This window comes from Culex pipiens, chromosome 2, assembly GCF_016801865.2.
Source record: "Culex pipiens pallens isolate TS chromosome 2, TS_CPP_V2, whole genome shotgun sequence".
In the NCBI taxonomy this organism is placed as follows: domain Eukaryota; kingdom Metazoa; phylum Arthropoda; class Insecta; order Diptera; family Culicidae; genus Culex; species Culex pipiens.
In genome coordinates, this window is record NC_068938.1 from 59,907,174 (window position 1) to 59,930,214 (window position 23,041).

General features: G+C 40.0%; 1 protein-coding gene across 1 annotated transcript in view; it reads right to left on the minus strand.

Annotated features, from left to right (window-relative positions):
- Positions 1-23,041, minus strand: part of LOC120413590 (uncharacterized) — a 142,413-nt gene that overhangs the window by 67,969 nt on the left and 51,403 nt on the right. The window contains exon 3 of the mRNA XM_039574498.2: positions 9,321-9,388. The gene's annotated coding sequence lies outside the window, so the exon portion shown is untranslated. The remainder of the gene's footprint in view (positions 1-9,320; positions 9,389-23,041) is intronic.

Below are 23,041 nucleotides of genomic sequence, written 5' to 3' on the forward strand. Positions count from 1 at the left end.
CCTTGGATGACCCAGGACATTCCTACTCATCAGCAAAGTAGTCTACCATGCTCACTGAAGCTATGCGGTTATATTCCGGAGTCAAAATCCGTCGACCTCTTCCTTGTTACGGTGGTAGACCCACAGATCTTAACTCCAGGGAGTCCTTGGATGACCCAGGACATCCCTATACATCAGCAAAGTAGTCTACCATACTCACTGAAGCTTTGCGGATATGTTCCGGGGTCAAAATCCGTCGACCTCTTGCTTGTTGCAGCGGTAGACCCACAGATCTTAACTCCAGGGAGTCCTTGGATGTCCCAGATCATCCCAATAAGTTGTTACAACAATGCACTGTAGCTTACGGCACTCACTGAAGCACTCTGGGTAGGATCCGTTGTCAAAATTTTGAAGTTTCAACTTGTTTCTTCGGTTAGCCTGCTGCACAAAATTTCCGGAAGTTTCGGATGGACAAGAACATCCCAGGTGTTCCAAAACCATGCTAAAATGAATTTATAACATGACTAAACAAAATACTATTGATACATTTTGAAAATTCTCCGACAAATAACGAAATCCCAAAGATTCTTCATTTAAGTCATATTCTCAATTTAAGTCATGGACATTCTTTTTTTAAACGATTCTCGAATTAAACACCCTCGTTTCGTTGTGTAAATCAAGAATATGGTGTACTGTTTAACATTCCAACGCCCAAGGCTCCAAAAAAGTTGGAACGGTAACTTCAACTCAATGGTTCTCGGGCATAACTCAACCACTCAAGATGATTCTTCTTTCCAGTGATTTGTTAGGATGTCTAGATGATTCTAGACCTTTGCAGAACTTAATTTGATCAAATCTGTAATTTTTGCGATCAAAAACATCGTTCCAACTTTTTTTTTCGCGTGTAAAAAAAAAATCGCCGAAAATTCCGCGGAGGCAGTTGTTTAAAAAAAGTTGGAACGATGTTTTCCGTCGCAGAAATTACAGATTTGTTCAAATCAAGTTCTGCAAAATTTTAGGATCATCTAAACATTCTTACAAATCACTGGGAACAAGAATCGTCCCGATTGGTTGAGTAATGTCCGAGAACTAGCGAGTTGAAGTTACCGTTCCACTTTTTTTGGGAGGCTTTAGCGTCCGTGTAAGTTGGACATGCGTTGGGCGTTCCAGTGTTAATAAAATGGTTAAGCAGGTCTGGGGAGAGATAGGGCCATACATTTTTTTGCATGTTAGGCCGTTGCAAATATTTTTCAAAGTTTATGTCGCCCTCCCCCCCTTCTAAATTGTCCGAAAAATCAGAAGGCAAACAAATATTTTTCCAAAAACATCAAAATTTCAATGGAAATAGAAGTCTAATCAATTGAGAACAATCTAAAATGCCTTTTTCTGAATTGATAATTATTTTCAGCATGTTTGGGTTCGTTTAGAAGTATTTTGAACTTTTATGAAATTACAATGTACAGCACCGCAAAAACTTTTTTTTTCGCAAAACTAAAATTTTCGTCAATACTTAGAAATTTTGGTAATTAATGATTGCAACACACCTGGATACACAGCAAAAAATCCAATGGTAAAATCGCATGCAAAAGCATACACATCACCTTCGTCAAAAAATACACTTAATATTACACACTGCATGTACAATTTTTGTAAACACTAAAAAAGTAGCAACCGACGGGATTCAAACCCAGCACCAACAGTACGGACTGGTACCTTAGCCCACTCGGCCATCAGACCGATGAAGAGCTGAAAGGATAAACGCCTATATGAGCTTGACATTTCGGTCAAGTAGGTTTCTCATACTAATGGGCTACATATTTCAGGGTGATAATATTACATAGAATTTCATAAAATAATGCAAAAAATATTACTTAGGTCAGAGTCGAGGGACATAAACTTTTAAAAATATTTGCAATGGGTAATTAATGTGTAATATCGAGATTATTTTTTTTCTCGAATGAATCGAATAAAAAAATTGCAATTCCGTTGTGAAACTAGAGGAAATATACCAATTTTAAGCCTAATTAGCGGTCGTGTTTGAATGATGCTGGATAATCTGGAGTGTTCCTTGAAATTTACTAAAACCAAGTACACCAACGAGTAGAGCAACTTTTTGTGAACATTTCTGTTTATTTTCACTTTTATTAAAAGTTATGCTATTCCTTTTACAAGCATTAAAAAAAATCCCAAATGCATTCTAATCAGTCGAGTGCATTGGGCCACGCCCATTTTCCTATTTTCAGCTTAGTTCTTTTTTTCTTCTTAGAGAAAATTTCCTGGCTTACTCCAACAGGCGCTGCTGGTGGTGTTGGTGGCCACCTTTTGTTCTTTATTTGCCTTGGCGCGTTTGTTTTTTTGATAGCGCTTGCTAATTATTTACATGATTCGGGATTATTTTTCATGTGAGGGACTAACTAATGTGCAAAAGCACATGTTGCCGGTAGTTGGAAGCAATTTCATATCTCAAGCGCATTGAAATCGTTAGCGCAAATGAAAAGATATTGATGGCGACTTTCGTTAATGATGAGAAATGGTCTCGCAAAATATAAATTATGATCAAAAGTGCATTAAATTTGATCTTTTGGCCAGTAAATGGCATAAATTTACGTGCTTACTTGAGGCGGTGCTGATGCTGGTAAGTTTATAGCCTAAATAGTATTTTTGGAGCATTAATCGAGCATCAAACTCTTCATATGACGAAGATAAGTGTTTGATTAGAAAGGGAATATTTCCCCTAATTACTTTTCCTGTCATTCTCGCATGATGAAAAGGCCTTCTTTTCTCTATTAAAAATAAAAGAATAGACAAGTTAAAAATGTAGTTTTGCTTTTATAGGTGAATCGACTAAACACACAGACAATTGTCTCAAAATTCCATTCAAAGGGTATTTTTCGGAATTGCAAAAAAAGTTGTATGGAACTCGTTAGAGAACATTAGTTTTTTAGCACTCGTCGTTTTTATCCAGCTCGGTAAACCTCATTGGATAAATGTACGACTCGTGCTGAAAAAATGTTCTTTTTGCAACTTGATGCATAAACTAAAATTAACGTTCTTGTTATTGTTTCAGAGACAAAATAAGTCTAAAAATGTAATGTGCTGGCTATCCTGCCTTAAGTTTTGATCACATATCTGTAAGGATATTAAACATAAAACGTTGATCTGATTATGAGCTGATTTCGCTTCCCATCTGTCACAATTTGTACGCAGGGCAGTCTTGAAGCTGCATCGTCATGTTTATTCACTAGACCGAGTTCGACCTTGCGAAATCCAATGGTTTCATAGGGCATTCCAAGTGCCCATGGTAATTATCATAAAGCACAACAACAAAGCTGACCCGGTGTGAATCGCTACATACCCGACAGCCCCTCTGAGACAACTGAGTTGTTGGGGGTTATGCATCATCAGTGTTGCTAGATCGGAGCATCCGAGGCGGTGTCCAAGGTGAATGTCAACTCTAGCTTCTAGCCTCCAGCAAGCGCAACTACACGGACGAAGATCACCATTTACGGTGGGAATTCCGCGACAAGCGTGCGACGCCACCACCGACGAGCACAATGTCTAAGGTTTATGATAATTAACGACTTGATTTTGTTAAGTATGACTAAACGCGCAATTGTCGGAGGCCCACAGAGTTTTGCATAGAAATAGCAACAAGATTGGTCAACTTCAGCCGAGCTGAGCAACAGCAATGGTAATTCGCCTCGGTCAAATTCAGCAGAGAAGGGGGTTGGGGACTGTTTTGCAAAACTGGAAGGTTACAGGCTTGAAAGACAATTGAGATACCTTCACGGGCTTTCTCACCGTTTCTTGTCATGGAAATTGGCTGCAACAAAGAACGTCGACGAGCGCAAGGTGTTCTTGCTTGGTACAATTTGCAAGCTATGCTTAATGTTAGGTTAGTTCTTGTTTGAAACTGTAACTTGATGAAATGACCTTTCCATAGCATCGTAGCTTAGAAGGCACGTCGACGTGGGTTTAATGATTCAATGTGTTTTCTTGACAACCAAACCTCCAGCCTTCGTCATTCCTGCGACCTTGGCTCTAGCTCTCTCCTGCATTCAATGCACCTGGAAGTACCTGAGCCGTCGTCTTATTAGCACTACTTAACCCGCCAATCCTAGTCATCCGCATGTTTATTAACCATACAAACAGCTTCTTCTAACTGACTCGTACGGGGTGATCCTCAAATGCAGTCAAGCGAGTTAAACCTTTACCCAAAACAAACCTGCGTCCCGTAGTCCATGGACGGCACCCTTCTGCTGTCTACTTAAGAGATCAACAAAACGTATTGACGCCCACGACACCTGCCAAAGTAAAGTCTCCTAGACCAGCGCAAACGACCCGTTGTTGATCATCGACGACGTCGTTTAAAAAATCCACCGCAGCCGCAGATTGCGTTGTTTGCTCTGCAAATGCAAATTCATTCAACTCCAAGCCGGTCATGGTACGCAGGAGTACCAAAAACTTGTCCACATACGGAAGATCGAAAACGCGTGCACAATCTAGAGCACACTCAGCTGTGCACACTTTTGGCCAGCTCAATGTCAATGACAATTTCCTCCTCCTGCTCCAAGTTGACGTGACTTTCGGGTGGAGGTTTCGTGCTTGTTTGGTGCCAATTTTTGACTGATGTCCACGTCCACCTCTGCTCTACACTTCATAGGTCATCGATAGTCCGTTGGGTGCAACCATGTGTGTGTGTGTGTGTGTGTAATATCCGACGACGAGTGCTCTCTTGTGGGGTGTCATTTACCGTTTCCTTATTGTTTTAGCGTTTTATGGGGGACACACGTTTTTATGACATTTCGCGTCCACTACATGGGTGAACATGAGCCGGCACAGAATGACATCTATTTTGGGGTTGTTGCCGATATTTGGTGACATTGGCGACTGTAAAGATGCAATTTGGCACGTGTTTTTTGGTTTTGCTGTTCCAAAAGGGCAAAGCAGTAAGGAAGCGGTGCTTGTTGATTGGCGTGTAGTCGACATGTCGATCAATGGCTTTGTTTGAGTTTAATCTGTGATTTATTTGTAAGAAAGCCTTATGGAAAATTGGTTGAGTATACAATGTTATTTTCCTCTCTATAATAACATCTTCTTAACGACGTTTTTAACTGAAATTTTGTAATAAATAGCACAATATGAAGTGATCTAGCAATTTTCAAGTAAAAGTTTTGCAAAAACTGGGTGCTCTAGCTAAAAAGAAACTCGGACCATACACAAACCATACAAAAACAAACAATTTTGTAAAGAGAAAATAATAACCAAGAGGGCGGGATTGTTAAAATATTGAGTAAGAAGGCCACGTGGTTTATGCGCGATCCATCTAGTGAAAAAGCTTTGCTACTATGTCCTTTTCACATCGCTAGTAAATCTTCAGAATTAATTCAGATTGCTTAACAGCCTTTACAAAAAAGTTTATTGGTTTCATGTTTAAAATAACAGTGTCAAAATATTATTTTTGCCGTTGAAAATATTTATCAAAGTTTCTGTCGTCCCCTCTCCTTCAAAAAGATCAGAAAATTACGGGACAGAAACGATTGTATCAAATAATTTTAAAATTTTAATGGATATAGGTCATTTTGCTTCAACTGTACACAAATTAACAAATTCGAAATCGACTTTTTTGAGCTCAAATCTGGTGGAGCTATTAATACTATCAAAACATGTAAGAATCCCGATTTTGGTCATCCAAATTGGACCACCTTTTTTTGGCTTCGCCCCCATTTTTTGCAATTATCATCGTTTTATTTTCTCAAAAAACCTCTTTTTTCCAAATGTCCATATCTCGGAAACAAAAAAGATAGAGCAAAACTTGACAGTTATTTTAAAAGGAAATCGGATGCTCATTCGTTAATCAGCTCCCTCCGTGTACGCACGAGAGCATGCAGCTAGTGCTCAGTGCTCCATCGTTTTTTTCGATTTTTTTCGCCGTAATTGATTGTGGTTACCCGCGAGTTTGCTTCTCCAGCATGCCAAAGGCCGGCCGTGGCCGTGGCAGTTCGAGTGCGGCCTCGAAAAACCCGCGAAGTTCGTCTACCGGCCGTGTGCAAAAAGGTAAACAAACCAACGCCGTGTCGGCCGCCATCGCGCAGGGGTGCGTCAGCGCAGATGGAATCGATAAAAAAGTTACTACATCCCGGATATGTTCCGAGATCACCAGTGCGAACCCGTTCCGGTACTTCCGGGGCCACGACCAGTGGCACATCAATATCCGCCAACATCCCCATCAGGAACGAGTTCCAGATGCTGAGCGACGACGAAGAAAATAACAACTCTGACGGTAGCAGCACTACCGACGACGACGACGACGATGATGGTCGTGCACGGAAAAAAGTGCCGACGTCAAAAAAGAACAACTCTCCAGCGGAACGTAGACCACCTCCAATTTTTGTTTTGGACACGTTAGCGGACGATGTTGACGAGTTGCTGGAAGGCCTCGGATATTGTCTGAAAATCGGTAAGTCGGCAGTGCAAGTGATCACACTGACCAAAAAGAATTTCGACCTGGTGTTTGAAGAATTGAAGCGTAGCAACTTCAACTTCTACACATTCAACCCCGAGAAGCCCCCTGTTAAGGTCGTCTTGCAGGGTTATCAAGACCGTCCGATCTCCGACCTGAAGGGTCACCTTTCGGACGCCGGAATAAAACCGCGGGAGATTAAAGTGCTCTCGCGCAAGACAACGGTAACAGGTACACACACACTGTACCTGTTGTACTTCGACCGCGGCACCGTCAAGATCCAAGACCTGCGGCGGACTAAAACGTTGGACGGTTTTTTGGGTAAACTGGCGGTTTTACACCAAGAACCCGACGGACGTAGCGCAATGCCACCGTTGCCAGAAATTCGGCCACGGCTCGCGGAACTGCAACCTCCGGCCCCGCTGCGTGAAGTGCGGTGAGTCACACCTCTCGGAGGCGTGCGCACTGCCACGAAAGGCGGACTTGGGGGACAAGGCAGACCAAACCAAGCCGCGCGTAAAGTGCGCGAACTGTGACGGCAACCATACCGGCAATTACCGCGGATGCGTCGCGCGCAAGGCCTACCTCGAGGAGCAGGAAAAGAGGAAGAAGAAAGCAGCAGCGTCCCACCCTCCTCAGCGAAGTACGAGCGTAACCGTGCCGGCAGCTGGTCATCGTACGGTTCCAGCGGACAACTCAGCGTTCCCTCCTGGATGGGGGCGATCGTTCGCCAGCGTGGTCGCTGCCGGCAGTGGCAATACGGCCCAGCAAGAAGTTACCGGAGAAGATCTCTTTACCCTGCCAGAGTTCTTTGCTCTCGCAGGGGAGATGATGACGCGGTTTCGGACCTGCCGTAACAAGGCGGAGCAATTCCTGGCCCTTGGGGAGCTGATGATCAAGCACATCTATAAAGGATAAAAAACTGTGATCTAGTTTTAAGCTTTTTCTATTTCTATCCCCTTTCCCTTGCAATTTTAGTAAGTTTTTTTTTATTTTTTTTCTTACTCTTGGTGACACCTTTATTTACAAGCAATAACTGTTCCAAAATGGATTATGATGTAACACACAGCTGTAAGGAACTCCAAAACTCTGTTATGTACCTCAAAAGAACTTATTGCATCTTGATTATTCACCAATAAAACCGAATTGAAATTGATATATGCTCGATAAATAAATGAAACAATATGATAATTGGAACACGGCAAACCGAAAGTTATCACGTGCCAATTTCGCTTCGACCTCAATCAGCGAACGACATTGACCTGTTTAATGAGCCATTTTTCTTGCCAAAACAAAGGGGCTCCGAGAGGGGCGCCCCGTTGCTTGATGGGCCTGCCTTTTGCTATGGCCACACCAGTTTCGGGTTGCCAAATCCGATGGAGAAACCGGGCGCGATAAAGAAAGAATGGTACTATCCGTCCCAAAAAACCAACCAAAACAAGAAAAAGAAAAAAAGCGATCGTCAATTCAGGTCGTCCACTTGCCCAAACGGGAATATAATTGACCATTGAGTTAAACAATGGGAAAACAAATTAATTACCGGCACCTGTGGACTCCGTCCACGGCGGCGAGACCTGTCAGCCTTATGTTTGCGATACCAATGGGTCAATTTGGCAAGATTTTTCCTCTCCTGAGAAGAAACAGCATTCGTCGTTGAGGTGCAATAAGCAGAGTTTAAACGTTTCGGTGCTGCTTCAAAGCCGTTTCTACGCTTATTTTCCACTGAAAAACACTCGCTTTTCTTCAATTCTATGCCATGCCGTGGTGCCAAAGTGGACAACAATTGGTCCCGGTCGCTGAGGTCTGTAGTTTAGGGTTGTCGTACGAGAGCTTTGATGGCGCACAAATAGCAAGAAACTCTTTAGCAATTTGTTTGCGTTATTGTTTCACGCGTCAAAAATTCACACCGTGAAATGCCACTGCAAGGAGATTTCATCAATGCAATGTTAGGGCAACTTAGCTGGTTGACAGAAAAGTTTGTGTAACGTGACGATTTTGAAATTTTTGTAACTGATATAAAAAAAATCAAGAAAGCATCTTGAAAAGAACTTGTGGTTAGATTACGCTCCAAAGTTTTCTTGACATTATTTATGAAGGTACTTGCGAGAATCCTCGATATGTATTACACTCATTTAAGTGGCCAGACTTACCGCATGAGACAGATTCTTGGAGGAAGGATGCGTTGACATACCTTACCAAACACTCCTAGTTATTTATGTAATGGTAGGTTGTGTATAGGGGGCTTATTGTAAAAGGGGCAGTTTTATTTTTTAGAAAATGAGCTTATAACATTATTTCATAACGGCGGCGTGATCAGAATATCAGACTACCAAAGTGTTAAAAGTTGCATAACACATTGCAGCACACCTCTTTGAAGAATCAAGCCGTTGATCTTGTTTATGACATTGTTCCCAGTTCCAGCTGAATGAACGACGAGGACCATTTCCTTATCTATATCCCAAATGGCTCGAGCAATCGCGCAATTCACCACGCGGTCAACCGCCAGCCAGCAACCACATCCAAAGGCGGCTTCGAACAAAGAAAGTGCATTACACTCCCAACTCAATTTGCTCAAAGTCGTCGTCACAGTCACAGCAAATATTGACCGTGGTGGGCAGGCCCAGAACACAGTATAAAAAATTATGGGAAATTGTCGCTGAAAAAGTTGAAAAAAATGATTTTTATCAGCCTATTTCACGTAAAAATTGTTTGAAAGACTTTGAATAAAATTTGGTCCCATAACAACTGTTTGTTCAGTGCCGACTCTCCACATAACACAATTAGAGCTGCACTTTTCCGACCGCGCGCTCCGAGGTACTCAATTATGGTAACAAGAGCGATAAGGTTCAACCTGAAGTGTGTCTACCAAGACTCTTACCTCGAACTCGGGCTCTTCAAACAGGGACACGATCAAGTTGTTGCCGGCCGATGATCAGTGCATGATTTCTGCGAAAAATTAAACGAGAAAAAGTAAACAATTATTAGTTTTGATTATTACCTAACGCTTCGGTGAGTTATGCTGGAGGTTCGTATCAAGATGTAAATATGGAGCTGAAGTACAAATCGAGTGATTAGTGTTGCAACATGATTTGCGAGGAGATTCAAGACCTGAATTAGTCTCTTACGATGCACATCATTTGAAATTTAATGATTTTACACACAGGTCAAACGAGGAAAAAAATTCATTTGCCAGTCTTGATACAAATTTCCACCAGGAAAAACTTTCTCTTAGTTTCCATCAAACACATACACAAACTCGCTGGTGGCAGATTGTTAGTGGTAATGATGACGTCGCAGACACCCTCCCTTTCGTTGATTTGAGGTTAATTATGTAACAGTTGCGGTAATAAATGTACCACCAGATCGTATTCGTCACAGCCCTTGACTATTTGAACTGTATAGTGCGCACACGGAGCGTAGTAGTAGAGTATGGTATTGCATTGATTTTCTCATTAATGACACTCAACAACACGGTGTGGTCAATGGAAGGTTGGTGGTGTCACAGTGTGACGCCCCTTGCCGATTATTAGTAAATGGATATCATTAGGCATCCATGGAGTCTAATTGCGGAAACATCAGTTTGCTTTACGAGTCACTCATCTGGAATTGATGGTGAGTATCGAGTTGTTAATTAATTTAAATAGGGGAATTATGATCTACAAATTTCTTGCTTATAAGCCAACAGCTAATGATAAATAATTGCAATGACAAAAAAACAAAAACTATAATAGTTTTAAAGTGTTAAGCCTTTGAATTCAAACTGGAATAGTGTGTAGTAGAAATCGTATCAGTGACTTCATTTCTTTACCGTTTTCAAAATTATACCAGTTTAAATACATGCCTTTAAATCAAAATCTAAAATATTATAAAAAATATTAATACTGCAATAGTTACAGAAACACTGATTGTAATACTGCAAAAATTTAGATTCTCAAAATATGAAATACATTAAACAAGTTCGTTTCGAATTTTACACAGAAAAAAATGATGGTAATATGATGGTGACAGATTTTGTGGAAAAAAAAGATTAATTTTACCCCAGAAAATGATGAATTTTCATCAGTTTTTGATGAATATTCATCAGGTTCACATTTTTACACATTTTTATGTAATACTACTCAAAAAAAAAGAGGTAATATTGAACCTACCAAATTTTCAACATTCCAAAATTCAACTTTTTTTCTTTTTTTTCTGTTTTTCATGAAAAAAAATTAAGTGGTTCAAAACACATTAAGTTGATTTCTGTGCAAAAATCCAGAATTTATATTATGATGCTGTGAAAAGTGAAAATTTACATTGTTCTTTTGTTTTTGCAAAAGATACGTTATCAATAAGACCGCTTCTCAAGATACAGATTTTGAATATTTCCAATGCAATTTTGTAAGGAAAGTTTCATATTGAAATTACAACAAATAAATTTGCGCAACGTATAAAGAGAATTGCTCAGAAGGATTTAAGATATTAATAGACGACGTCCTATATCGCCCAGCAAAATGAAGTCGATAAAGTAGTCGGTTTCGATGAGAAAAAGTGGAAAACGTGGTCTAAAAATAGCGACGCCATCCCCCTATGCCACACGAGCACGAGAGACCGATCCGAGGACGTGGTGATGAGCGAGATTGAGGGGAAATCTCGTTTATTTTTGACCCATCTAGAGATCGTTACCGATCATATAGCCCAATCTTCAGCTCGAATTTTGCCTGAGAGCATGTGACCGAGTCGAAAGTAGCATTCGAAGCTCTTCTCTGCGTATTGTTACAGAGTTCTTCAACGCTCAGGCTCAGTCGCCAACAGATCGTCCGAGAGATTAGATGGGATGGTTTTTGAGGAGGCTTGGGACTTGACAAAGTCAATTCCCGCAGCAGCCGATATCCCCTCTCGACCGCCACCTACCCCTTTGAATTTGAAATTTTAAACAAAAACATTTGTTTTGAATTGCAATTTTGATGCAAAATTAACGGCCTTGTCAAAATTGGTCAACTTTTTCCATAGTTTCAGAGATATTTGGTAAAAAACTAAAATACCACAAAAATACCAAAATTTAGTATCCCGATAGTAAATTTTTATTCGATTATACCGACGTCGTCGTGCTATCTTGTCGCACCCGCCATTTTGACGTTCCGAGAAAAACGCGTTTTAATGTTTGACCTTGAATATTCAAAAACGAGACCACACAATGTAAACAATAACAAACACGTTTTGTTTGGCTCACCATTCTGTGCATTGTCCCAAAGTTTGGTTGAAGTTGGTTGCTGGAGTCCCGAGTTATAATTACAAATGTTTACGGTAGTCTAGCTTGTACGTGCGACAAACGCATCCTGACTTTCCTGGCCTGAAATCCCTTTGGCCTTTTGTCGCACTTACATCAATTTTCATGGAGTGACAAGATAGCACGACAAGATTGAAACTACTTTCATATGTAAAGTGACAAAAATGCACGGAGTTTTTTCGGTTTTTGTTGAATATCTCAGAATTGAAATCGAATTTTGGGGATCTGTGAAGGTCAAAAGGTGAGGCATTGTGAGCTGCACAAAATGGCGTTCTTAACTCAATTTGGCCCAAAATGCACGTACGACAAGTTAGCACGATGGCGACGATACTAGTTTCCTTAACTTGAATTACCGCAAATAATTTTTCTTACTCGGTTTAATTGTCGTATAAAGTAAGTCCTTTTTTCATAGAAATATTTTTGGTTTTTGAAATAAATAGGTAGTCATATTTTGAAAAATATGCATTTTTTCGAGAAATGTAAAAATAGATTCAAATGAAAATGTTTCTTATGAATGTAGGTATTTTATAAATACAAATGTTTAGGGTAGTTGGGCTTGTATGTGTGTCAAAGGCGTCCTGACCTGAAATCCTTTTGGCCAGTTGTCGCACTTACATCAATTTTTAGGCATTGTCAAGATAGCACGACTAGACTGAAACTATTTTCTTATGAAAAGTGACAACAATGACCAAAGGTGATTCATTGTGAGTTGCACAAAATGGCGTTCTTAACTCAATTTGTTCTAAAATATACGTGCGTCAGGATAGCACGACAACGACGAAATGCTATAGTTTAAAATTTATGACTCATGACTTAAAATACCCAGTGAATCACACAAAAAGCCTGAAATCCTTATTGTGAAATAGTTGTTCACTTATCTTTATCGCAATCGGATTAATTTATGCCTGGGGATTTCAGTGCTTTCTAGAAAACCAAAACACATTCGCAACCTGTTCGACAATTTGCTCATAGAATATTGTTTCAGCGAACTTGACACGTCCTCAATGAGTCACATTCCCCTAGTAGTCGTTCAGCAAATATTTGACCATCGTCGATTTCTTCGTATCCGTCGCAGCGTCACTACAACTGGTGAGGTGACAAATTCCTCATATCACACATTAAGCGGTCCTGCTAACTTTTGAGTTAGCGTATGCAAATTTGTGCAATGAACTCGATTTCGGCAAAACATAAAAAAACTTACTCCAAAACATGTCACCGTGACATATCTGCGTTGCCTCTTGTATAAAGTCGTGTTTTACAGCGTGGTTATTTCTGTCTTTTTTGCTTCACCCAACTCTCTTGGCTATGTTTTGCACACATAATCAGCGGCGGTTGGTTCCTGCCTTCCCAAACTGGTTTTTATGGTGCGTTCCGCGCAATCTCGGTGTATTAAGTAATGAAAAATAAGTGTGATATCATCGTGGCTGGAATCCACCAGCCCCGCGCGCGTTCGGTGCCGCGTCCTTCTGGAAGAACCTCGCAAGCAAATGCAACGACCTAGCAGAGGTGAGATACCCTTGTTCTGGCAAGGCAGAGGTTCCACTTTCCGGAGCGTTCCATTCGGCGAACCGCACGCCGAGAGTGGCACACGTGACGCGTACCTCGGCAATAAAACTGGTTTTTTGCGCAGTCGGTGAGACCCCTTCTTGTGTAGTAGTTTAGTCTGCAGAAGGAGGGGGCAGCAAGAACTGCAAGTTGGACCCAGGTTGGGGGTCACCAGCAAACGCGTCCCAGCATCATGCTGAAAGGCACTTATTGAGTCATCTTGAAGGGGAATGTGGTCTTCCTTACATTTTTTGCATATTTATAATTTACGGAAAAAATACTTTTTTCCTACTTTCTTAGCTGATAAATTTTCTTTTAGAGATATTTCATTATTTTTTTTTCAATTAATGGGTTTTGGAGTTAAAATGTTAGGAATGTTAGTCCTGATTCCAAAATCGAATATTTTTCGTATCGTTTCAAGGGTGACATTGGGTCATACAAATATTAGCATTTCAATCTCACTTCCCAGACCCACTGTTACCCCTGTTGACGGTACCGTTTTGTATGTAATTGTATGACTTATTTGTTCATATTGAAGACTCCCAAAAAGGTTGAGCCTCATAAAAAAATACAAACAAAATCTGTGTATTTCTGGAATTCGGGGAGAACTGCTAATTAGACATTTATCTCAAATAATTGTTTCGGTTGAACTTAAAGTTTGCAAAAAATGTGTTTCAATTTCGCATATTTAACAATGTTATTTGAAAAATATACAAGTTTTTATCGTTTCACAAAGTTGCTAGCCCGATTGTTTGGAATTATCTCTTAAGCTTTCTAAATTGTATTTCAATGTTTAATGATATTGATTTTAAGATTTTTAGATTCTTATTAATATCAAACTAGCTATTTAAAATCAAATGAAATTCTCAGGGTTGATTTATTGGAAAATCTCAAATTTTGCGTTACGTTATGAAAGAACGCTTCCTTTGTGAGTGATACCAAAGCATTCTTCCAATTACAAAGACAAAAATCGGCGACCCTCGGGGAAGTGCTTTTGGACTCAGCCGACGACTCACATGCTCTGGAGCGGTTTATGTAGCATTAGTGGAGGTGCCAAAGCCGGTTTTTTGGCCAAACCCGTAAGCCCACAACACACACACGTTCACATAAGCCGTCACCTGGGGGCTCTTGGTTTTAAAGCCAACCGTAGCGGGCGTAGAACGAGAACAACCCCCGAGGGGAGATCAAATTAAGCTAAAACAAGTCATCGTGGCGCGACTCTGAATTGCCATGGGTAGTTGAGTCGAGTGTCATTGAGTGGCTGCGGACGATTGACCAAATATTGACGGGTCATGCTGATACTTTGCGGGAATCAAACGAAGACATAATGGTTGCTTTTATGTTTTGCCAATAGGAGTTGGAGGAAGAGTTCATCGTATTCCTTTCAAATACGTTTATGGAAGGTCACTGAACAATGGCAGTTCTTTATTTTTCTACATAAATTACAGTTCAGATAATTGTTGTCTTCCATGGAAAGAATAGTTTGGAGATATTTTTCGCTCTAGGTCATAAATCAAGAAGAGGCCAAGTTAATGACTTTCCGATAAGCTAGAAACATTTGTCACGACCATTCATAAGTAGCTTCTAACGACAGCTAAAGAGTCCAAAAGAAAAACAAAAAAAAAACTTGTCCGATTGATTCCCATTCATTATGATAATTCCAACCCACGGAGCACGGACATTCTGGTCCACACCGAACCACCTGTTGAATGTGCCTATTTGTTGCTAATAGACAGTCAGACGACTCCCACTGTTTTACGTCACCGACCAGACTAGCGGGACCAGAAAACTACAGCGTCCTGCCCAAGAAGGAAGGGGGTCCGTCCGGACCGAGCCGGCTTATCTGGAACCGATTTTTCTTCACTTCTTAATGCTGACTTTCCTGGTTTGGTCGCGCGAATCTTACTGCGCGATGACTTCTGCACAGGGGTGTTGGACATTTGGTCGAATGCCGTTTTGTCGACGTCAGTTCTCATTTAGTTTTTTTTTAATCTTGAACCGATCTTGAGTCTTGGAATGATTCGATGAAATGACTCATTCAGCAAATGGTATCATTCGATGAAATGAGTCTCTCGATTGAATGAGCCATTCGGTAAAATGACCAGTTTAACATTCCAATTAGATTTGGCACAATAAAAAACTATTCAGTGTAATAGCTTTTTTTGGTTAATTTTTGAAATGATCTTGCATGTGAAATGACTTATTCGACGGGATGTCCTGTTTGCTAAAAAGATTATTCTATTCAGCAAAGTGACAATTTTTTGTCGAAATTGTCCAAACTAGAGGCGGGCAAAAAAAGAGCCAGTTCGCTAAAAAGAGCTAACGAACCATGGCTCACAAAAAAAAAAGAACCGTGGTTCTTTTTTAAACTCCAGTCTTTTAAATGAACCGTTTCAAGATGGAATGACTGTAGCATTAGTTTTCATAAAATTTCCTACAAATTGCAGTAACATTCAAAAAAAAAAAAAAAATATGTCAAATTTGCCAATTCAATGCCATGCATTGAAAGACTTTAAATAGCATTTATGCCAATATTTAAACAGTTTTCAAACCCATATTTTCGTTTTTATATTTCCTTTGAAATTATTCTAAAAGTGAATAATTTTCTAAACAAAATAAAACAAACTTTTCATTACACAACTGAACATGAAGATACATTTGAGTAATATCCGAACACAAATTTGAGCGATTCAAAATGCTTAGCATGGAAAATTTTACCAGAACTTTATAAAAAAGCCCATACGGATTGGAAATCAATTTGCCCGATGAAATTTTTATTGATTTTATCGATCAAAATTTAATGCAGAAAAGTGCAATTTTGTAAAATTAATACCAATTTTCTCCAAATTTATAGATTAAAGTTTGGTGTGCACTCAAACTTTAATCTATAAATTTGGAGAAAAAACTTATAAATATCCAATAAAAAAAACCTAAAAATCACACCCTTTTTTGTCTTCCTCACGTTACTGAGGAAAGGCTATAAAATCACTCGAAAAATGAACTTCTCAATTAGACCTTCTAGACCCACCTTCATGTATACCTATCGACTCAGAATCAAATTCTGAGCAAATTTCTGTGTGTGTGGTGGGATGTTGATCAAAAAATTGTCACTCGATTATCTCGACATTGGCTGAACCGATTTTGTCCGTTTTGGCGTCATTCGATCCGTCTTGAGGTCCCATAAGTCGCTATTAAAAATTATGCAGTTTAGTTAAGTACTTCAAAAGTTATGTTAAAAAAACGATTTTAGCAAAAGTCCGCAAGATTGTAAAAAGGGTGGTTTTTGTAAGAAACTCCGTCATGCTATACATTTTCAGAAAGGTATTTAAAAGACCTTTCCAACGCGTCCAAGACATTGAAGTGAACCATCCTATCAAAAGTTATAAGCACTCAAGTGTAATTTATACGCTTTTTTTAGGCCGGATCTCAGATATGTTGATGAAAACGTTGTCCGGATCTCTCATGCAACCTATCGTTGGATAGGTATTCAAAAGAGCTTTCCAACGCGTCCAAAACATTAAAGATCTGACAACCCTATCAAAAGTTATAAGCACTTAAGTGTTATTTACGCACTTTTTGCATTTTGGATAGCACCCTTTAAATGTGAGGAAGGCGCCAACCACCTAAGGGTGGATTAAGTAACGTTTTTAAATAACCTTTTCATCAAAATTTCGAAAAGAGCGAAAGAGCCGTTAAATAGAGCCGCTCATTTTAATGAGCGAGCGAAAATGAGCGGCTTCTAAAAATAGCGGTTTTGCCCACCTCTAGGTCCAAACTGATTCATTTTGATGGAATTGACAACTTGATAAATCGTCAGCTGTGTGCTATCTTGTGACATGGACCATTTTGGTCGAAAGTGAGTTAATGATGACGTTTTGCTATACTTAACAAACACTACAAGATGCTTAAACCCGATTTTGGAAACTCGCTTCCGTTTCCCAGATATCGCAATACACACTTGTGACATAGACCAATTTATTATCAAAATAATCGTGCACACTTGTGACACATCATACATGTTGTTGGAAAAAGTGGAAATTTTATCTTGTTTCTCACAAATTTATGTTGATACACATTTTCTAAAGGCTATGCAACCTTTTGTTTTTGAAAATATACTGATTAAGTCGGTTAAACTATTGATTTAAGTCTATTTTAGTTTGTATGGAAATTCTGTGCACACTTGTGACACGTAGTACAATTTTATTTTCGAAACACACTTGTGACACGTGCTTTTCAGATTTTTGATTACATAATTTAGTGTATCTTTTAACTGGTGTAACCAAATTAGTTGAAACTTGGAGCGTTTGTTGAGCGATAGTATACGAACCGATTGCTTCAAAAAGTTTGGCTCTACGATTCATAGTTTTGAAAATATTTATGATCAAACTTTAAAAATCGATTTTCTCGAAAAGTACTAAATGGTCGTTGTCACAAGATAGCACACAGTTGACGAAATGTTATGTTCGTTTAAACAACCTTTTTGCAATTCCGTCGTGAAACGACTTGCTTTTCTTGTCATTCTCGAGCGACGGAACGGCCTACTTTTCTTTACTCTTTCAATACATTTCAGTACTGAAATGGGTGCTGATAAGTTGAACTTTTAAACATCAGTTACGAAATAGAAGTTTATGCAACAAGTTGCGTAAACAAGTTTTTTTTCAGCATGAGCACCCAATTCATTGCTGAATAGTAGAACTTATCAGCACTGGTTTCGAAAAGTATCACTTTTCTGAACTTTGATTTTTAGTAGAGAAAAGTAGGCCTTTTCGTCATGCTAGAATGTCAGGAAAAGTAAATAGTTTCACAACGGAATTGCAAAAAGTAACATTTTCAATACTTTTTTTTTGTTTTGAACGGTGAATTCACTTAACACATGGATGTTTGGGGACCATCTATAAACCACGTGGACTCTTTTTTGGTAGTCTCGAACCCACCCCCCTCGTGGACAATTGTCCATACAAAAAAAAAATCTTTTTTGTATGGAGCGTGGACAATCGCCTTACTCCCCCCCATAAAGTGTCCACGTGGTTTATGCATGGTTCCTTGACATAAAATTCCATTCAAAAAGCGTTTTTCGGGATTGCAAAAAAGTTGTAAGCAACTCGTTGCAAAACTTGATTTTTTCAGCACTCGTCGTATTTATCCATAACTATTAAGTTTAAGCAACAAGTTGCAAAAAGAAGATATTTTCAGCACGTGTCGTACATTTATCCAACGAGGTTCACCGAGTTGGATAAATACGACAAGTGCTGAAAAATCAAGGTTTGCAACGAGTTCCTTACAACATTTCTTGCATTTCTGAAAAACACCCATTGAGTGAAATTATAAGTCGAATGTTCAGGTATTTTGTCAATAAATCGTTTAAATCAAATAAATGTTGAAAAGTATTACTTTTCAAAACTAGTGCTGAAAAGTTCAACTCTTCAGCATCCATTTCAGTGCTGAAAAGTAGAACTTCTCAGCATTTGTTTTCGATTCTGTTATTTTTAGTAGATAAAAGTAGGCTGTTTCGTCACGCGAGAATGACAGGAAAAGTAGGAAGTTTCAAGACGGAATTGCAAAAACTACTATTTTCGACGAAATGACCCAAACTCCTTCAACCCATACATTCTCGAAGGTACAGTAACTGCCCGCGGATTCATGCTTTCGCTCCCAAATGGCGACCGATGACGCGAGGAAGATGTCGATTAAGGGGGCCATTGACCGCCGAGGGGTCGTTGGTCCAGAACACGCCGCCGGACATTTGGGGGCTTTTGTTTTGGATGCAAAAAGTTTCAGACGTGCAGCCAGTCGCAGTCGTCACAGTCTGGTCTTGGATGCGATGAAGATGTTCCAACAAGCTTCGGTCGCGGTTGTCGAACCGGGGACTGGTTCTGAAACGAAATCGAATCAACGGTCGAGCCCCAAACGAGTTTTGCGAAAAACAACAACCTGAACTTGTTAGCGGCCGGTCACAAAGCCAATTTGGATTTGGTTTGGGGATGTTTTTGTGAGACAGATTTGTTTGCAGTTTTTTTTTTCGTTAAGTTTAATGGGTATTTTGTTCCGCGGGAGATTACTTAATTAGACATGGTGTTGTTTGGCATGTTAATCCGGTTTTCTGCTGAATGTAGTCTAATTGATGGACAGATGTCTAGCTAGTCTGCCTAGATTGAACTATTTGTAAAGTAAATTTGATAATTCTTGTTTCACTGAGACACATTCATTTGAAACATATTAACAAAATCTCCAAGAAAGTATGTTTGCATAGAAATTGATTGATTACCGGATGTGCTAGATCTTAGAATTGATAAGCGCTAAACATAAGCTCATGGTAGTAGTGCAAGACACAAAACCTACGAAACGAGGTCAACCCAAACCAGATTTCTTTCGCTTGAAACTTTTACAAAATCAGGACAGAACGCCGATCGCGCGTGTCCAAAACCGAGATCACTCAGGAATGGGCTCACATTGCTCACGTCAGAATCCGATACGAGATACACGGGCACTGTAACCCGATACAAGCTTCGCTACTTGTCAGCAGATTCAATCAACCCGAACGCGGCGTTCTGATCAAGCAGCAAGCCAACCTGCCGACGGACTCAACAAATCAACAACCAGGGAGAGGAATTTGGATAGCTGAAAGTTCCTCACAGAACTAGCCGCCGTCGCCAGCCCGGCTGAGTCAGCAGCCGGCTCAGAAACGGGGCACGTTCCATCAGTGTCAGCAGAAAGTCGTTAGCGTCGTCGTCACACGAGCTGTTGGTATTGTAATTGTTTTGTAGGAAGCACTTCTAGCTGACGGCTCGTCTGTCAAGTCTGCGCCGAAGTTGGATTAGACGTGCCGAGTTAGCGTTTCGCGCTTGAAACAAGACTCCGCGTGGTGGCCCAGCAGCTCCCCCTTTCGACTGTGGGGGTGTCGTTGGGGTGACGAGGCAGCGTAATGGACGCCTAAATAGCGCCTGACAATGAATGGCACACAGAACGGCGCTTTGTCAGTTCGATCGGTGGCCTGCGCGCTGCGATGTCGCTAAGTGTCGTGCGATGTTTGATTACTTTCCTGCCAGCTAGATTTGGCTATGGGTTGTGTCGTGCGTTATAGTCCAAATTGGCAGCGGGGTTTCTGAAGAACTTGCTATTTTTTTCAATTGTCAGTCGGAGATTAAAAATTGTTGGAACCCCTGCCCTACACACACCCTACACACAATTGAAGCACGCGGCCTCGATCGCGTCTTGGGGTGTCCCAAATCTCGACGAGCTGCTTGTGTTGCGTCACCAAAAGCGGTTTGTACAGTTACTTAGTAGGTACGTTAGATTAATTCCAGATTTTTACGCACCTATATTTGCTTTTCAAATTTTAGTCACGGCTGATTGATCTTGCTGGACCGTTTGACTCTAAACTTCATCTCGTTCAAGCTGGGTGTCATTAGCAGCACGTCACTTGGTGTAATTTAAAGCACCTCTATTAGTTTCATTTAAAATTACACTGCCACTTGTCCGTCAAAAGTCATACCCGAGCCACACAAGCTATAAGTCTATCAGCTCAAGTTTACTGCTCAGATTCACAAGATATTGATCCCACTAGCTAGCTAAGACAAAGAGCAGTTTGTACCTTAACCCATCTGACACCTGATAGTTCATCAGACGGGCTTCTTCATCGTCCGGGCACGTGTGTGATCAATCATACCACTTTTCTACCCCGAGTTTGTGGCGTCAAAGTCAAGTATACGCCGCGTGTGAGTTGAGACGGCTCACAAAACTGGGGAGGAAATTGCACTTTTTATGCCAACACTTGTTTGGACCCTTACAAGGTATGATTACGACACGGCACGGGTATCATTTAGCCCGAAAGTTGTGACGTATTACCGGACCGGACACGCAACCACAAGAACCGGTAATTAATTACCCCTGTTGGGACGTGACGGGTGGAGCCCCCCTCCGCAAGAAGGTCGTTCGTTAACCTGGTTTACAGCTGTTGGGTTGAGGGGAATAAGTGGACCCTTCAAGTGGAGTGTTCCATACTGACTGGCCGGTACAGGGTTTTCCCTTATCTGTATTTTTAATCCATTTATCATTCATGGATGTGATGCATTGTGGAGTTGTTAACGTGATACAGTACACTTTACTGCCCCTGATCGCATAAATGTCCCAAATGCATTTTCATCGATTTCAAGTTTTTTATGCAGTTTGTGCTCTTTCAAAAGAGCCTATAACATTCAGTACTTTGTTCTTTGAAATCAGGAGGAAATTCAGTTTTTCCACGAAAACTTAACACGTAACCTTATGTATGGGACAAACTTCAATATGTTTTTCTCAGCTTGCTGTTTTTGCATATGGGACATTTATGCGAACATTCCAAGTAACATTTTTTCCAGGAGTTCTACAAGAGCTCTTCAAGATAGCTACAGCATAGCAGTTTGGACCGCGGTAGAATAAAATTCTCTTCAAAACTTCTTCAGGAGTTTGGAAGAGTAGTTACATGAAGAGAGTTTTATCCTACCGCGGTCCAAACTGCTGTGCTGTAGCTATCTTGAAGAGCTCTTGTAGAACTCCTGGAAAAAAATGTAACTTGGGATGGGCAGTATAGAAGTTTTACGAAAGCAAAGTTAAAGTATGGAACACTTATTTTAGCATATCGAATCCTATTTAAAACAAGCTTTCTTCCTATTTCTTTATATGAACTGTTCAGCGAAACGAAGCTTGTTAGGCTGAAATTAATGCCATGTTGTACAAATTGTATATTTGCAAACATACTATTTATTCAAGTTTATCGGGGTTGAATTTAGTGTTAGCTATGTTTTAGATTAGGTATTTTATCAATATGAACATTCTGGATCACGAGATTTTCAAAAAATCAAAGATGTTGCTGAACGGTTCGTAAATGGATTAATCATTCAAACATTCATAAATTTATTTTGTTGATGTTTTACCGACTACATTGGAGCAAAGGTTAAAAATTATGCAACAAGTTTTTTTTCTAAATTTTTCATATGATCTCTAATCTCTTTATTTTTTTAAATGTACAATTGTTAATAAATTTTTAAATTTTTATTGGAGATCGAATCTAAATCTAAATTTTCAAAGATTTTTTTAGTCTGCAAATTGCGTATTTTTTCACTAGTATTGATAACTCTATTAAGACATTTTCGACCGAGCCACGTAGCCCAGTGGTAACGCTTCCGCCTCGTAAGCGGTAGATCGGGGTTCAAATCCCGGCTCGGACCAACACAACTGGTGATCTTTTCCCTTCTGGAATCGATTGCTTAGTAAAGGGAAGGTAGTGTATCGTCACAAACTGGACCTTATCACGACACCTTAGGGAGGCGACCTATGGAATGTTAACATTAACCTTAACATGTTAACATTAAGTTGAGAATGAAACTGCCACTGAATCCGCTTTGTAAATGCCGGCCCCGATACTCTTCAAGGGTGTTCCCCTCAGGAACTGGGAAAGATTTACTTACTTTTACTTATTAAGACATGATAAAACACTTAACCATTAGTTTTGTAACATTTTTACACATTTACACTTTTATATTGCCCTGAACATTATTGTTGTTCCATCAGCCAAATCCTCCAACCTCCAATTTCCAAATGATCTTTATAAAAATGTGAGACATTATTGTTTTTTCGGCAATACATCACTTTTTTACTTTTTTATAATATCTAACTTGAAGGCCCCATTAACCTTTGACTTTGACGCTCACATTGTCGTGATCGTGCTTTCTTGTCGCACGTTGATTCGAAAATTTACAATGCCAAAATTCGATTTCAACCCTGAGATATTCAACAAAAACCGGAAAAAA